Source organism: Anopheles nili (assembly GCF_943737925.1).
Source record: "Anopheles nili chromosome X unlocalized genomic scaffold, idAnoNiliSN_F5_01 X_unloc_32, whole genome shotgun sequence".
In the NCBI taxonomy this organism is placed as follows: domain Eukaryota; kingdom Metazoa; phylum Arthropoda; class Insecta; order Diptera; family Culicidae; genus Anopheles; species Anopheles nili.
In genome coordinates, this window is record NW_026525492.1 from 35,001 (window position 1) to 51,846 (window position 16,846).

The following is a 16,846-nucleotide window of genomic DNA, read 5'->3' on the forward strand; positions in this document are numbered from 1 at the left end:
CAAGGGTCGACATGGGTCGAGGTGGACTATCATGCGAAACCACTTTTTTCGGTCCCTACGGTGCCCCTAGATGATGAAAAGTACAATCCGAGGTTGATTACGAACACTTTTGTGCACCCCCTTCCGTAGAGCAAAATCCTGAAGGTCGGGGTTGCGCACAAGTCGACCCCCTTCCGTAGAGCAAAATCCTGAAGGTCGGGGTCGCGCAAGGGTCGACATGGGTCGAGGTGGACTATCATGCGAAACCACTTTTTTCGGTCCCTACGGTGCCCCTAGATGATGAAAAGTACAATCCGAGGTTGATTACGAACACTTTTGTGCACCCCCTTCCGTAGAGCAAAATCCTGAAGGTCGGGGTCGCGCAAGGGTCGACATGGGTCGAGGTGGACTATCATGCGAAACCACTTTTTTCGGTCCCTACGGTGCCCCTAGATGATGAAAAGTACAATCCGAGGTTGATTACGAACACTTTTGTGCACCCCCTTCCGTAGAGCAAAATCCTGAAGGTCGGGGTCGCGCAAGGGTCGACATGGGTCGAGGTGGACTATCATGCGAAACCACTTTTTTCGGTCCCTACGGTGCCCCTAGATGATGAAAAGTACAATCCGAGGTTGATTACGAACACTTTTGTGCACCCCCTTCCGTAGAGCAAAATCCTGAAGGTCGGGGTCGCGCAAGGGTCGACATGGGTCGAGGTGGACTATCATGCGAAACCACTTTTTTCGGTCCCTACGGTGCCCCTAGATGATGAAAAGTACAATCCGAGGTTGATTACGAACACTTTTGTGCACCCCCTTCCGTAGAGCAAAATCCTGAAGGTCGGGGTTGCGCACAAGTAGACCCCCTTCCGTAGAGCAAAATCCTGAAGGTCGGGGTCGCGCAAGGGTCGACATGGGTCGAGGTGGACTATCATGCGAAACCACTTTTTTCGGTCCCTACGGTGCCCCTAGATGATGAAAAGTACAATCCGAGGTTGATTACGAACACTTTTGTGCACCCCCTTCCGTAGAGCAAAATCCTGAGGTCGGGGTCGCACAAGTGTGCACCCCCTTCCGTAGAGCAAAATCCTGAAGGTCGGGGTCGCGCAAGGGTCGACATGGGTCGAGGTGGACTATCATGCGAAACCACTTTTTTCGGTCCCTACGGTGCCCCTAGATGATGAAAAGTACAATCCGAGGTTGATTACGAACACTTTTGTGCACCCCCTTCCGTAGAGCAAAATCCTGTAGGTCGGGGTTGCGCACAAGTAGACCCCCTTCCGTAGAGCAAAATCCTGAAGGTCGGGGTCGCGCAAGGGTCGACATGGGTCGAGGTGGACTATCATGCGAAACCACTTTTTTCGGTCCCTACGATGCCCGTAGATGATGAAAAGTACAATCCGAGGTTGATTACGAACACTTTTGTGCACCCCCTTCCGTAGAGCAAAATCCTGAAGGTCGGGGTTGCGCACAAGTAGACCCCCTTCCGTAGAGCAAAATCCTGAAGGTCGGGGTCGCGCAAGGGTCGACATGGGTCGAGGTGGACTATCATGCGAAACCACTTTTTTCGGTCCCTACGGTGCCCCTAGATGATGAAAAGTACAATCCGAGGTTGATTACGAACACTTTTGTGCACCCCCTTCCGTAGAGCAAAATCCTGAAGGTCGGGGTCGCGCAAGGGTCGACATGGGTCGAGGTGGACTATCATGCGAAACCACTTTTTTCGGTCCCTACGGTGCCCCTAGATGATGAAAAGTACAATCCGAGGTTGATTACGAACACTTTTGTGCACCCCCTTCCGTAGAGCAAAATCCTGAAGGTCGGGGTCGCGCAAGGGTCGACATGGGTCGAGGTGGACTATCATGCGAAACCACTTTTTTCGGTCCCTACGGTGCCCCTAGATGATGAAAAGTACAATCCGAGGTTGATTACGAACACTTTTGTGCACCCCCTTCCGTAGAGCAAAATCCTGAAGGTCGGGGTTGCGCACAAGTCGACCCCCTTCCGTAGAGCAAAATCCTGAAGGTCGGGGTCGCGCAAGGGTCGACATGGGTCGAGGTGGACTATCATGCGAAACCACTTTTTTCGGTCCCTACGGTGCCCCTAGATGATGAAAAGTACTATCCGAGGTTGATTACGAACACTTTTGTGCACCCCCTTCCGTAGAGCAAAATCCTGAAGGTCGGGGTTGCGCATAAGTAGACCCCCTTCCGTAGAGCAAAATCCTGAAGGTCGGGGTCGCGCAAGGGTCGACATGGGTCGAGGTGGACTATCATGCGAAACCACTTTTTTCGGTCCCTACGGTGCCCCTAGATGATGAAAAGTACAATCCGAGGTTGATTACGAACACTTTTGTGCACCCCCTTCCGTAGAGCAAAATCCTGAAGGTCGGGGTTGCGCACAAGTCGACCCCCTTCCGTAGAGCAAAATCCTGAAGGTCGGGGTCGCGCAAGGGTCGACATGGGTCGAGGTGGACTATCATGCGAAACCACTTTTTTCGGTCCCTACGGTGCCCCTAGATGATGAAAAGTACAATCCGAGGTTGATTACGAACACTTTTGTGCACCCCCTTCCGTAGAGCAAAATCCTGAAGGTCGGGGTCGCGCAAGGGTCGACATGGGTCGAGGTGGACTATCATGCGAAACCACTTTTTTCGGTCCCTACGGTGCCCCTAGATGATGAAAAGTACAATCCGAGCTTGATTACGAACACTTTTATGCACCCCCTTCCGTAGAGCAAAATCCTGAAGGTCGGGGTTGCGCACAAGTCGACCCCCTTCCGTAGAGCAAAATCCTGAAGGTCGGGGTCGCGCAAGGGTCGACATGGGTCGAGGTGGACTATCATGCGAAACCACTTTTTTCGGTCCCTACGGTGCCCCTAGATGATGAAAAGTACAATCCGAGGTTGATTACGAACACTTTTGTGCACCCCCTTCCGTAGAGCAAAATCCTGAAGGTCGGGGTCGCGCAAGGGTCGACATGGGTCGAGGTGGACTATCATGCGAAACCACTTTTTTCGGTCCCTACGGTGCCCCTAGATGATGAAAAGTACAATCCGAGGTTGATTACGAACACTTTTGTGCACCCCCTTCCGTAGAGCAAAATCCTGAAGGTCGGGGTTGCGCACAAGTAGACCCCCTTCCGTAGAGCAAAATCCTGAAGGTCGGGGTCGCGCAAGGGTCGACATGGGTCGAGGTGGACTATCATGCGAAACCACTTTTTTCGGTCCCTACGGTGCCCCTAGATGATGAAAAGTACAATCCGAGGTTGATTACGAACACTTTTGTGCACCCCCTTCCGTAGAGCAAAATCCTGAAGGTCGGGGTTGCGCACAAGTCGACCCCCTTCCGTAGAGCAAAATCCTGAAGGTCGGGGTCGCGCAAGGGTCGACATGGGTCGAGGTGGACTATCATGCGAAACCACTTTTTTCGGTCCCTACGGTGCCCCTAGATGATGAAAAGTACAATCCGAGGTTGATTACGAACACTTTTGTGCACCCCCTTCCGTAGAGCAAAATCCTGAAGGTCGGGGTCGCACAAGTGTGCACCCCCTTCCGTAGAGCAAAATCCTGAAGGTCGGGGTCGCGCAAGGGTCGACATGGGTCGAGGTGGACTATCATGCGAAACCACTTTTTTCGGTCCCTACGGTGCCCCTAGATGATGAAAAGTACAATCCGAGGTTGATTACGAACACTTTTGTGCACCCCCTTCCGTAGAGCAAAATCCTGAAGGTCGGGGTCGCGCAAGGGTCGACATGGGTCGAGGTGGACTATCATGCGAAACCACTTTTTTCGGTCCCTACGGTGCCCCTAGATGATGAAAAGTACAATCCGAGGTTGATTACGAACACTTTTGTGCACCCCCTTCCGTAGAGCAAAATCCTGAAGGTCGGGGTTGCGCACAAGTCGACCCCCTTCCGTAGAGCAAAATCCTGAAGGTCGGGGTCGCGCAAGGGTCGACATGGGTCGAGGTGGACTATCATGCGAAACCACTTTTTTCGGTCCCTACGGTGCCCCTAGATGATGAAAAGTACAATCCGAGGTTGATTACGAACACTTTTGTGCACCCCCTTCCGTAGAGCAAAATCCTGAAGGTCGGGGTCGCACAAGTGTGCACCCCCTTCCGTAGAGCAAAATCCTGAAGGTCGGGGTCGCGCAAGGGTCGACATGGGTCGAGGTGGACTATCATGCGAAACCACTTTTTTCGGTCCCTACGGTGCCCCTAGATGATGAAAAGTACAATCCGAGGTTGATTACGAACACTTTTGTGCACCCCCTTCCGTAGAGCAAAAGCCTGAAGGTCCGGGTCGCACAAGTGTGCACCCCCTTCCGTAGAGCAAAATCCTGAAGGTCGGGGTCGCGCAAGGGTCGACATGGGTCGAGGTGGACTATCATGCGAAACCACTTTTTTCGGTCCCTACGGTGCCCCTAGATGATGAAAAGTACAATCCGAGGTTGATTACGAACACTTTTGTGCACCCCCTTCCGTAGAGGAAAATCCTGAAGGTCGGGGTCGCGCAAGGGTCGACATGGGTCGAGGTGGACTATCATGCGAAACCACTTTTTTCGGTCCCTACGGTGCCCCTAGATGATGAAAAGTACAATCCGAGGTTGATTACGAACACTTTTGTGCACCCCCTTCCGTAGAGCAAAATCCTGAAGGTCGGGGTCGCACAAGTGTGCACCCCCTTCCGTAGAGCAAAATCCTGAAGGTCGGGGTCGCGCAAGGGTCGACATGGGTCGAGGTGGACTATCATGCGAAACCACTTTTTTCGGTCCCTACGGTGCCCCTAGATGATGAAAAGTACAATCCGAGGTTGATTACGAACACTTTTGTGCACCCCCTTCCGTAGAGCAAAATCCTGAAGGTCGGGGTCGCGCAAGGGTCGACATGGGTCGAGGTGGACTATCATGCGAAACCACTTTTTTCGGTCCCTACGGTGCCCCTAGATGATGAAAAGTACAATCCGAGGTTGATTACGAACACTTTTGTGCACCCCCTTCCGTAGAGCAAAATCCTGAAGGTCGGGGTCGCGCAAGGGTCGACATGGGTCGAGGTGGACTATCATGCGAAACCACTTTTTTCGGTCCCTACGGTGCCCCTAGATGATGAAAAGTACAATCCGAGGTTGATTACGAACACTTTTGTGCACCCCCTTCCGTAGAGCAAAATCCTGAAGGTCGGGGTTGCGCACAAGTCGACCCCCTTCCGTAGAGCAAAATCCTGAAGGTCGGGGTCGCGCAAGGGTCGACATGGGTCGAGGTGGACTATCATGCGAAACCACTTTTTTCGGTCCCTACGGTGCCCCTAGATGATGAAAAGTACAATCCGAGGTTGATTACGAACACTTTTGTGCACCCCCTTCCGTAGAGCAAAATCCTGAAGGTCGGGGTTGCGCATAAGTAGACCCCCTTCCGTAGAGCAAAATCCTGAAGGTCGGGGTCGCGCAAGGGTCGACATGGGTCGAGGTGGACTATCATGCGAAACCACTTTTTTCGGTCCCTACGGTGCCCCTAGATGATGAAAAGTACAATCCGAGGTTGATTACGAACACTTTTGTGCACCCCCTTCCGTAGAGCAAAATCCTGAAGGTCGGGGTTGCGCACAAGTCGACCCCCTTCCGTAGAGCAAAATCCTGAAGGTCGGGGTCGCGCAAGGGTCGACATGGGTCGAGGTGGACTATCATGCGAAACCACTTTTTTCGGTCCCTACGGTGCCCCTAGATGATGAAAAGTACAATCCGAGGTTGATTACGAACACTTTTGTGCACCCCCTTCCGTAGAGCAAAATCCTGAAGGTCGGGGTCGCGCAAGGGTCGACATGGGTCGAGGTGGACTATCATGCGAAACCACTTTTTTCGGTCCCTACGGTGCCCCTAGATGATGAAAAGTACAATCCGAGCTTGATTACGAACACTTTTATGCACCCCCTTCCGTAGAGCAAAATCCTGAAGGTCGGGGTTGCGCACAAGTCGACCCCCTTCCGTAGAGCAAAATCCTGAAGGTCGGGGTCGCGCAAGGGTCGACATGGGTCGAGGTGGACTATCATGCGAAACCACTTTTTTCGGTCCCTACGGTGCCCCTAGATGATGAAAAGTACAATCCGAGGTTGATTACGAACACTTTTGTGCACCCCCTTCCGTAGAGCAAAATCCTGAAGGTCGGGGTCGCGCAAGGGTCGACATGGGTCGAGGTGGACTATCATGCGAAACCACTTTTTTCGGTCCCTACGGTGCCCCTAGATGATGAAAAGTACAATCCGAGGTTGATTACGAACACTTTTGTGCACCCCCTTCCGTAGAGCAAAATCCTGAAGGTCGGGGTTGCGCACAAGTAGACCCCCTTCCGTAGAGCAAAATCCTGAAGGTCGGGGTCGCGCAAGGGTCGACATGGGTCGAGGTGGACTATCATGCGAAACCACTTTTTTCGGTCCCTACGGTGCCCCTAGATGATGAAAAGTACAATCCGAGGTTGATTACGAACACTTTTGTGCACCCCCTTCCGTAGAGCAAAATCCTGAAGGTCGGGGTTGCGCACAAGTCGACCCCCTTCCGTAGAGCAAAATCCTGAAGGTCGGGGTCGCGCAAGGGTCGACATGGGTCGAGGTGGACTATCATGCGAAACCACTTTTTTCGGTCCCTACGGTGCCCCTAGATGATGAAAAGTACAATCCGAGGTTGATTACGAACACTTTTGTGCACCCCCTTCCGTAGAGCAAAATCCTGAAGGTCGGGGTCGCACAAGTGTGCACCCCCTTCCGTAGAGCAAAATCCTGAAGGTCGGGGTCGCGCAAGGGTCGACATGGGTCGAGGTGGACTATCATGCGAAACCACTTTTTTCGGTCCCTACGGTGCCCCTAGATGATGAAAAGTACAATCCGAGGTTGATTACGAACACTTTTGTGCACCCCCTTCCGTAGAGCAAAATCCTGAAGGTCGGGGTCGCGCAAGGGTCGACATGGGTCGAGGTGGACTATCATGCGAAACCACTTTTTTCGGTCCCTACGGTGCCCCTAGATGATGAAAAGTACAATCCGAGGTTGATTACGAACACTTTTGTGCACCCCCTTCCGTAGAGCAAAATCCTGAAGGTCGGGGTTGCGCACAAGTCGACCCCCTTCCGTAGAGCAAAATCCTGAAGGTCGGGGTCGCGCAAGGGTCGACATGGGTCGAGGTGGACTATCATGCGAAACCACTTTTTTCGGTCCCTACGGTGCCCCTAGATGATGAAAAGTACAATCCGAGGTTGATTACGAACACTTTTGTGCACCCCCTTCCGTAGAGCAAAATCCTGAAGGTCGGGGTCGCACAAGTGTGCACCCCCTTCCGTAGAGCAAAATCCTGAAGGTCGGGGTCGCGCAAGGGTCGACATGGGTCGAGGTGGACTATCATGCGAAACCACTTTTTTCGGTCCCTACGGTGCCCCTAGATGATGAAAAGTACAATCCGAGGTTGATTACGAACACTTTTGTGCACCCCCTTCCGTAGAGCAAAAGCCTGAAGGTCCGGGTCGCACAAGTGTGCACCCCCTTCCGTAGAGCAAAATCCTGAAGGTCGGGGTCGCGCAAGGGTCGACATGGGTCGAGGTGGACTATCATGCGAAACCACTTTTTTCGGTCCCTACGGTGCCCCTAGATGATGAAAAGTACAATCCGAGGTTGATTACGAACACTTTTGTGCACCCCCTTCCGTAGAGGAAAATCCTGAAGGTCGGGGTCGCGCAAGGGTCGACATGGGTCGAGGTGGACTATCATGCGAAACCACTTTTTTCGGTCCCTACGGTGCCCCTAGATGATGAAAAGTACAATCCGAGGTTGATTACGAACACTTTTGTGCACCCCCTTCCGTAGAGCAAAATCCTGAAGGTCGGGGTTGCGCACAAGTAGACCCCCTTCCGTAGAGCAAAATCCTGAAGGTCGGGGTCGCGCAAGGGTCGACATGGGTCGAGGTGGACTATCATGCGAAACCACTTTTTTCGGTCCCTACGGTGCCCCTAGATGATGAAAAGTACAATCCGAGGTTGATTACGAACACTTTTGTGCACCCCCTTCCGTAGAGCAAAATCCTGAAGGTCGGGGTCGCGCAAGGGTCGACATGGGTCGAGGTGGACTATCATGCGAAACCACTTTTTTCGGTCCCTACGGTGCCCCTAGATGATGAAAAGTACAATCCGAGGTTGATTACGAACACTTTTGTGCACCCCCTTCCGTAGAGCAAAATCCTGAAGGTCGGGGTTGCGCACAAGTCGACCCCCTTCCGTAGAGCAAAATCCTGAAGGTCGGGGTCGCGCAAGGGTCGACATGGGTCGAGGTGGACTATCATGCGAAACCACTTTTTTCGGTCCCTACGGTGCCCCTAGATGATGAAAAGTACAATCCGAGGTTGATTACGAACACTTTTGTGCACCCCCTTCCGTAGAGCAAAATCCTGAAGGTCGGGGTTGCGCATAAGTAGACCCCCTTCCGTAGAGCAAAATCCTGAAGGTCGGGGTCGCGCAAGGGTCGACATGGGTCGAGGTGGACTATCATGCGAAACCACTTTTTTCGGTCCCTACGGTGCCCCTAGATGATGAAAAGTACAATCCGAGGTTGATTACGAACACTTTTGTGCACCCCCTTCCGTAGAGCAAAATCCTGAAGGTCGGGGTTGCGCACAAGTCGACCCCCTTCCGTAGAGCAAAATCCTGAAGGTCGGGGTCGCGCAAGGGTCGACATGGGTCGAGGTGGACTATCATGCGAAACCACTTTTTTCGGTCCCTACGGTGCCCCTAGATGATGAAAAGTACAATCCGAGGTTGATTACGAACACTTTTGTGCACCCCCTTCCGTAGAGCAAAATCCTGAAGGTCGGGGTCGCGCAAGGGTCGACATGGGTCGAGGTGGACTATCATGCGAAACCACTTTTTTCGGTCCCTACGGTGCCCCTAGATGATGAAAAGTACAATCCGAGGTTGATTACGAACACTTTTGTGCACCCCCTTCCGTAGAGCAAAATCCTGAAGGTCGGGGTCGCGCAAGGGTCGACATGGGTCGAGGTGGACTATCATGCGAAACCACTTTTTTCGGTCCCTACGGTGCCCCTAGATGATGAAAAGTACAATCCGAGGTTGATTACGAACACTTTTGTGCACCCCCTTCCGTAGAGCAAAATCCTGAAGGTCGGGGTCGCGCAAGGGTCGACATGGGTCGAGGTGGACTATCATGCGAAACCACTTTTTTCGGTCCCTACGGTGCCCCTAGATGATGAAAAGTACAATCCGAGGTTGATTACGAACACTTTTGTGCACCCCCTTCCGTAGAGCAAAATCCTGAAGGTCGGGGTTGCGCACAAGTAGACCCCCTTCCGTAGAGCAAAATCCTGAAGGTCGGGGTCGCGCAAGGGTCGACATGGGTCGAGGTGGACTATCATGCGAAACCACTTTTTTCGGTCCCTACGGTGCCCCTAGATGATGAAAAGTACAATCCGAGGTTGATTACGAACACTTTTGTGCACCCCCTTCCGTAGAGCAAAATCCTGAAGGTCGGGGTTGCGCACAAGTCGACCCCCTTCCGTAGAGCAAAATCCTGAAGGTCGGGGTCGCGCAAGGGTCGACATGGGTCGAGGTGGACTATCATGCGAAACCACTTTTTTCGGTCCCTACGGTGCCCCTAGATGATGAAAAGTACAATCCGAGGTTGATTACGAACACTTTTGTGCACCCCCTTCCGTAGAGCAAAATCCTGAAGGTCGGGGTCGCACAAGTGTGCACCCCCTTCCGTAGAGCAAAATCCTGAAGGTCGGGGTCGCGCAAGGGTCGACATGGGTCGAGGTGGACTATCATGCGAAACCACTTTTTTCGGTCCCTACGGTGCCCCTAGATGATGAAAAGTACAATCCGAGGTTGATTACGAACACTTTTGTGCACCCCCTTCCGTAGAGCAAAATCCTGAAGGTCGGGGTCGCGCAAGGGTCGACATGGGTCGAGGTGGACTATCATGCGAAACCACTTTTTTCGGTCCCTACGGTGCCCCTAGATGATGAAAAGTACAATCCGAGGTTGATTACGAACACTTTTGTGCACCCCCTTCCGTAGAGCAAAATCCTGAAGGTCGGGGTTGCGCACAAGTCGACCCCCTTCCGTAGAGCAAAATCCTGAAGGTCGGGGTCGCGCAAGGGTCGACATGGGTCGAGGTGGACTATCATGCGAAACCACTTTTTTCGGTCCCTACGGTGCCCCTAGATGATGAAAAGTACAATCCGAGGTTGATTACGAACACTTTTGTGCACCCCCTTCCGTAGAGCAAAATCCTGAAGGTCGGGGTCGCACAAGTGTGCACCCCCTTCCGTAGAGCAAAATCCTGAAGGTCGGGGTCGCGCAAGGGTCGACATGGGTCGAGGTGGACTATCATGCGAAACCACTTTTTTCGGTCCCTACGGTGCCCCTAGATGATGAAAAGTACAATCCGAGGTTGATTACGAACACTTTTGTGCACCCCCTTCCGTAGAGCAAAAGCCTGAAGGTCCGGGTCGCACAAGTGTGCACCCCCTTCCGTAGAGCAAAATCCTGAAGGTCGGGGTCGCGCAAGGGTCGACATGGGTCGAGGTGGACTATCATGCGAAACCACTTTTTTCGGTCCCTACGGTGCCCCTAGATGATGAAAAGTACAATCCGAGGTTGATTACGAACACTTTTGTGCACCCCCTTCCGTAGAGGAAAATCCTGAAGGTCGGGGTCGCGCAAGGGTCGACATGGGTCGAGGTGGACTATCATGCGAAACCACTTTTTTCGGTCCCTACGGTGCCCCTAGATGATGAAAAGTACAATCCGAGGTTGATTACGAACACTTTTGTGCACCCCCTTCCGTAGAGCAAAATCCTGAAGGTCGGGGTCGCACAAGTGTGCACCCCCTTCCGTAGAGCAAAATCCTGAAGGTCGGGGTCGCGCAAGGGTCGACATGGGTCGAGGTGGACTATCATGCGAAACCACTTTTTTCGGTCCCTACGGTGCCCCTAGATGATGAAAAGTACAATCCGAGGTTGATTACGAACACTTTTGTGCACCCCCTTCCGTAGAGCAAAATCCTGAAGGTCGGGGTCGCGCAAGGGTCGACATGGGTCGAGGTGGACTATCATGCGAAACCACTTTTTTCGGTCCCTACGGTGCCCCTAGATGATGAAAAGTACAATCCGAGGTTGATTACGAACACTTTTGTGCACCCCCTTCCGTAGAGCAAAATCCTGAAGGTCGGGGTCGCGCAAGGGTCGACATGGGTCGAGGTGGACTATCATGCGAAACCACTTTTTTCGGTCCCTACGGTGCCCCTAGATGATGAAAAGTACAATCCGAGGTTGATTACGAACACTTTTGTGCACCCCCTTCCGTAGAGCAAAATCCTGAAGGTCGGGGTTGCGCACAAGTCGACCCCCTTCCGTAGAGCAAAATCCTGAAGGTCGGGGTCGCGCAAGGGTCGACATGGGTCGAGGTGGACTATCATGCGAAACCACTTTTTTCGGTCCCTACGGTGCCCCTAGATGATGAAAAGTACAATCCGAGGTTGATTACGAACACTTTTGTGCACCCCCTTCCGTAGAGCAAAATCCTGAAGGTCGGGGTTGCGCATAAGTAGACCCCCTTCCGTAGAGCAAAATCCTGAAGGTCGGGGTCGCGCAAGGGTCGACATGGGTCGAGGTGGACTATCATGCGAAACCACTTTTTTCGGTCCCTACGGTGCCCCTAGATGATGAAAAGTACAATCCGAGGTTGATTACGAACACTTTTGTGCACCCCCTTCCGTAGAGCAAAATCCTGAAGGTCGGGGTTGCGCACAAGTCGACCCCCTTCCGTAGAGCAAAATCCTGAAGGTCGGGGTCGCGCAAGGGTCGACATGGGTCGAGGTGGACTATCATGCGAAACCACTTTTTTCGGTCCCTACGGTGCCCCTAGATGATGAAAAGTACAATCCGAGGTTGATTACGAACACTTTTGTGCACCCCCTTCCGTAGAGCAAAATCCTGAAGGTCGGGGTCGCGCAAGGGTCGACATGGGTCGAGGTGGACTATCATGCGAAACCACTTTTTTCGGTCCCTACGGTGCCCCTAGATGATGAAAAGTACAATCCGAGCTTGATTACGAACACTTTTATGCACCCCCTTCCGTAGAGCAAAATCCTGAAGGTCGGGGTTGCGCACAAGTCGACCCCCTTCCGTAGAGCAAAATCCTGAAGGTCGGGGTCGCGCAAGGGTCGACATGGGTCGAGGTGGACTATCATGCGAAACCACTTTTTTCGGTCCCTACGGTGCCCCTAGATGATGAAAAGTACAATCCGAGGTTGATTACGAACACTTTTGTGCACCCCCTTCCGTAGAGCAAAATCCTGAAGGTCGGGGTCGCGCAAGGGTCGACATGGGTCGAGGTGGACTATCATGCGAAACCACTTTTTTCGGTCCCTACGGTGCCCCTAGATGATGAAAAGTACAATCCGAGGTTGATTACGAACACTTTTGTGCACCCCCTTCCGTAGAGCAAAATCCTGAAGGTCGGGGTTGCGCACAAGTAGACCCCCTTCCGTAGAGCAAAATCCTGAAGGTCGGGGTCGCGCAAGGGTCGACATGGGTCGAGGTGGACTATCATGCGAAACCACTTTTTTCGGTCCCTACGGTGCCCCTAGATGATGAAAAGTACAATCCGAGGTTGATTACGAACACTTTTGTGCACCCCCTTCCGTAGAGCAAAATCCTGAAGGTCGGGGTTGCGCACAAGTCGACCCCCTTCCGTAGAGCAAAATCCTGAAGGTCGGGGTCGCGCAAGGGTCGACATGGGTCGAGGTGGACTATCATGCGAAACCACTTTTTTCGGTCCCTACGGTGCCCCTAGATGATGAAAAGTACAATCCGAGGTTGATTACGAACACTTTTGTGCACCCCCTTCCGTAGAGCAAAATCCTGAAGGTCGGGGTCGCACAAGTGTGCACCCCCTTCCGTAGAGCAAAATCCTGAAGGTCGGGGTCGCGCAAGGGTCGACATGGGTCGAGGTGGACTATCATGCGAAACCACTTTTTTCGGTCCCTACGGTGCCCCTAGATGATGAAAAGTACAATCCGAGGTTGATTACGAACACTTTTGTGCACCCCCTTCCGTAGAGCAAAATCCTGAAGGTCGGGGTCGCGCAAGGGTCGACATGGGTCGAGGTGGACTATCATGCGAAACCACTTTTTTCGGTCCCTACGGTGCCCCTAGATGATGAAAAGTACAATCCGAGGTTGATTACGAACACTTTTGTGCACCCCCTTCCGTAGAGCAAAATCCTGAAGGTCGGGGTTGCGCACAAGTCGACCCCCTTCCGTAGAGCAAAATCCTGAAGGTCAGGGTCGCGCAAGGGTCGACATGGGTCGAGGTGGACTATCATGCGAAACCACTTTTTTCGGTCCCTACGGTGCCCCTAGATGATGAAAAGTACAATCCGAGGTTGATTACGAACACTTTTGTGCACCCCCTTCCGTAGAGCAAAATCCTGAAGGTCGGGGTCGCACAAGTGTGCACCCCCTTCCGTAGAGCAAAATCCTGAAGGTCTGGGTCGCGCAAGGGTCGACATGGGTCGAGGTGGACTATCATGCGAAACCACTTTTTTCGGTCCCTACGGTGCCCCTAGATGATGAAAAGTACAATCCGAGGTTGATTACGAACACTTTTGTGCACCCCCTTCCGTAGAGCAAAAGCCTGAAGGTCCGGGTCGCACAAGTGTGCACCCCCTTCCGTAGAGCAAAATCCTGAAGGTCGGGGTCGCGCAAGGGTCGACATGGGTCGAGGTGGACTATCATGCGAAACCACTTTTTTCGGTCCCTACGGTGCCCCTAGATGATGAAAAGTACAATCCGAGGTTGATTACGAACACTTTTGTGCACCCCCTTCCGTAGAGGAAAATCCTGAAGGTCGGGGTCGCGCAAGGGTCGACATGGGTCGAGGTGGACTATCATGCGAAACCACTTTTTTCGGTCCCTACGGTGCCCCTAGATGATGAAAAGTACAATCCGAGGTTGATTACGAACACTTTTGTGCACCCCCTTCCGTAGAGCAAAATCCTGAAGGTCGGGGTCGCACAAGTGTGCACCCCCTTCCGTAGAGCAAAATCCTGAAGGTCGGGGTCGCGCAAGGGTCGACATGGGTCGAGGTGGACTATCATGCGAAACCACTTTTTTCGGTCCCTACGGTGCCCCTAGATGATGAAAAGTACAATCCGAGGTTGATTACGAACACTTTTGTGCACCCCCTTCCGTAGAGCAAAATCCTGAAGGTCGGGGTCGCGCAAGGGTCGACATGGGTCGAGGTGGACTATCATGCGAAACCACTTTTTTCGGTCCCTACGGTGCCCCTAGATGATGAAAAGTACAATCCGAGGTTGATTACGAACACTTTTGTGCACCCCCTTCCGTAGAGCAAAATCCTGAAGGTCGGGGTCGCGCAAGGGTCGACATGGGTCGAGGTGGACTATCATGCGAAACCACTTTTTTCGGTCCCTACGGTGCCCCTAGATGATGAAAAGTACAATCCGAGGTTGATTACGAACACTTTTGTGCACCCCCTTCCGTAGAGCAAAATCCTGAAGGTCGGGGTTGCGCACAAGTCGACCCCCTTCCGTAGAGCAAAATCCTGAAGGTCGGGGTCGCGCAAGGGTCGACATGGGTCGAGGTGGACTATCATGCGAAACCACTTTTTTCGGTCCCTACGGTGCCCCTAGATGATGAAAAGTACAATCCGAGGTTGATTACGAACACTTTTGTGCACCCCCTTCCGTAGAGCAAAATCCTGAAGGTCGGGGTTGCGCATAAGTAGACCCCCTTCCGTAGAGCAAAATCCTGAAGGTCGGGGTCGCGCAAGGGTCGACATGGGTCGAGGTGGACTATCATGCGAAACCACTTTTTTCGGTCCCTACGGTGCCCCTAGATGATGAAAAGTACAATCCGAGGTTGATTACGAACACTTTTGTGCACCCCCTTCCGTAGAGCAAAATCCTGAAGGTCGGGGTTGCGCACAAGTCGACCCCCTTCCGTAGAGCAAAATCCTGAAGGTCGGGGTCGCGCAAGGGTCGACATGGGTCGAGGTGGACTATCATGCGAAACCACTTTTTTCGGTCCCTACGGTGCCCCTAGATGATGAAAAGTACAATCCGAGGTTGATTACGAACACTTTTGTGCACCCCCTTCCGTAGAGCAAAATCCTGAAGGTCGGGGTCGCGCAAGGGTCGACATGGGTCGAGGTGGACTATCATGCGAAACCACTTTTTTCGGTCCCTACGGTGCCCCTAGATGATGAAAAGTACAATCCGAGCTTGATTACGAACACTTTTATGCACCCCCTTCCGTAGAGCAAAATCCTGAAGGTCGGGGTTGCGCACAAGTCGACCCCCTTCCGTAGAGCAAAATCCTGAAGGTCGGGGTCGCGCAAGGGTCGACATGGGTCGAGGTGGACTATCATGCGAAACCACTTTTTTCGGTCCCTACGGTGCCCCTAGATGATGAAAAGTACAATCCGAGGTTGATTACGAACACTTTTGTGCACCCCCTTCCGTAGAGCAAAATCCTGAAGGTCGGGGTCGCGCAAGGGTCGACATGGGTCGAGGTGGACTATCATGCGAAACCACTTTTTTCGGTCCCTACGGTGCCCCTAGATGATGAAAAGTACAATCCGAGGTTGATTACGAACACTTTTGTGCACCCCCTTCCGTAGAGCAAAATCCTGAAGGTCGGGGTTGCGCACAAGTAGACCCCCTTCCGTAGAGCAAAATCCTGAAGGTCGGGGTCGCGCAAGGGTCGACATGGGTCGAGGTGGACTATCATGCGAAACCACTTTTTTCGGTCCCTACGGTGCCCCTAGATGATGAAAAGTACAATCCGAGGTTGATTACGAACACTTTTGTGCACCCCCTTCCGTAGAGCAAAATCCTGAAGGTCGGGGTTGCGCACAAGTCGACCCCCTTCCGTAGAGCAAAATCCTGAAGGTCGGGGTCGCGCAAGGGTCGACATGGGTCGAGGTGGACTATCATGCGAAACCACTTTTTTCGGTCCCTACGGTGCCCCTAGATGATGAAAAGTACAATCCGAAGTTGATTACGAACACTTTTGTGCACCCCCTTCCGTAGAGCAAAATCCTGAAGGTCGGGGTCGCACAAGTGTGCACCCCCTTCCGTAGAGCAAAATCCTGAAGGTCGGGGTCGCGCAAGGGTCGACATGGGTCGAGGTGGACTATCATGCGAAACCACTTTTTTCGGTCCCTACGGTGCCCCTAGATGATGAAAAGTACAATCCGAGGTTGATTACGAACACTTTTGTGCACCCCCTTCCGTAGAGCAAAATCCTGAAGGTCGGGGTCGCGCAAGGGTCGACATGGGTCGAGGTGGACTATCATGCGAAACCACTTTTTTCGGTCCCTACGGTGCCCCTAGATGATGAAAAGTACAATCCGAGGTTGATTACGAACACTTTTGTGCACCCCCTTCCGTAGAGCAAAATCCTGAAGGTCGGGGTTGCGCACAAGTCGACCCCCTTCCGTGGAGCAAAATCCTGAAGGTCGGGGTCGCGCAAGGGTCGACATGGGTCGAGGTGGACTATCATGCGAAACCACTTTTTTCGGTCCCTACGGTGCCCCTAGATGATGAAAAGTACAATCCGAGGTTGATTACGAACACTTTTGTGCACCCCCTTCCGTAGAGCAAAATCCTGAAGGTCGGGGTCGCACAAGTGTGCACCCCCTTCCGTAGAGCAAAATCCTGAAGGTCGGGGTCGCGCAAGGGTCGACATGGGTCGAGGTGGACTATCATGCGAAACCACTTTTTTCGGTCCCTACGGTGCCCCTAGATGATGAAAAGTACAATCCGAGGTTGATTACGAACACTTTTGT